Source organism: Triticum dicoccoides, chromosome 6B (assembly GCF_002162155.2).
Source record: "Triticum dicoccoides isolate Atlit2015 ecotype Zavitan chromosome 6B, WEW_v2.0, whole genome shotgun sequence".
Classification (NCBI taxonomy): domain Eukaryota; kingdom Viridiplantae; phylum Streptophyta; class Magnoliopsida; order Poales; family Poaceae; genus Triticum; species Triticum dicoccoides.
Genome location: NC_041391.1, coordinates 54,360,653 through 54,361,921, shown reverse-complemented (window position 1 = coordinate 54,361,921; position 1,269 = coordinate 54,360,653). Strand labels below are relative to the sequence as shown.

The following is a 1,269-nucleotide window of genomic DNA, read 5'->3' as shown; positions in this document are numbered from 1 at the left end:
CCCCATCGCCTCACCTCGTCACTGTAAGTCCCCCCCATCTGCCCCCTTAATTTCTTCTCTTTGGTCATTCCCGGCTGGGTACCTGTAGAAATCTTGCTGACTTGCTGCTGTTCTGTTCACCTCATTTCGCAGGATCTATTGGCCATAGTGGGTTTTTTTTCATCCAGGAAGTGCATCGTCTCTCCTTTTGTCCAGACCTACTCCCCCTTTGTTGTGGTAAGTCTTGACCTTGGTAATCAAAAGTAAAGAATACATGGTTTTTTTGCTTGATTCACTCGATTATAGAATTTATTTTGAATCTAGGTTTGAGAACGGCAGGCTAATTCCTTTTTTTCTTGGCCCATTGGTGAAAAAATTAGTCTTATGCATGAGAATGCCTTTTTTGTTTACCTTCGAAGTGTATTGATTTTTCAATTTTAATGTTGCAAAAAATGGCATTGCTCTCTGTATGCTAGCTCAAAGGTTAGGTGGTACTGTTATGTGTGATGATAGCAGCCCCATTGGCAAGTCATTAAAAAACTGGAAAGGTTAATGTCCATGTGAATTTTTACCCTTTCTAGCTATGTGCCTTCTGGATATGCAGTATATGTATGAGAATATGATACCTATTATTTTCTCAGTGCTAGTTATGCACATTTGATCATGACTTTATGAGTGAATGACAGTATAATGTCTTGAAACTCGATATCTCAAATGTTGACTCGTTTTGCATGCTTCATGTGTTGTAACTTGAAGCTGCCGTATCATCCAGCCGTGGTTGATGTTGTGGTAAGCATTCAGTTTAAGAAGCAAGTCACTCATCTTCTATTTTGAGGATGTAAGTAATGATTTTCTTAATGGTGCCAGCCTATTGTAGTTATTGCTTCACACCTTGAGAAATCCTTGTGGCGGAAGGAAGTCATATATCATCGCTGCAGTGAAGTGCAAGGAAGAGCCTATATCAGGTAGCTCTTACACCTCAGCAACCTACATGATTCTTTTGTTGTGGTGATTAGCACACAAATACTATGTGTGTGTTTATATTTTTAATCCAAAGTTGTTGATCTGTACGTGTAGATGCATTGGAAATTTTAAACCAAAAGTGTGTAATAAGGGTCGCGTTGAGGGTTCTATTGTTGAAGCTTATCTAGTTGAGGAGACCACAAATTTTCTAACATTGTACTTCAATCCTAAAGCCCATTCAGTTAGAAATAAGGTGCCTCGATATGATGATGGCGCCTCTTCGTTTGCCCCTGCATGTGATCTTGATATATTTCAATGCTCTGGATG

At 39.4% G+C, this 1,269-nt stretch overlaps 1 long non-coding RNA gene across 1 annotated transcript; it reads left to right on the top strand.

The window, feature by feature from the left end:
• The first annotated feature begins 47 nt into the window (after positions 1-47).
• Positions 48-925, top strand: LOC119326365. Its single transcript, XR_005157944.1, has 3 exons — positions 48-216; positions 736-768; positions 847-925. It is a non-coding gene; the product is annotated as an uncharacterized LOC119326365 (long non-coding RNA).
• Positions 926-1,269: the final 344 nt, after the last annotated feature.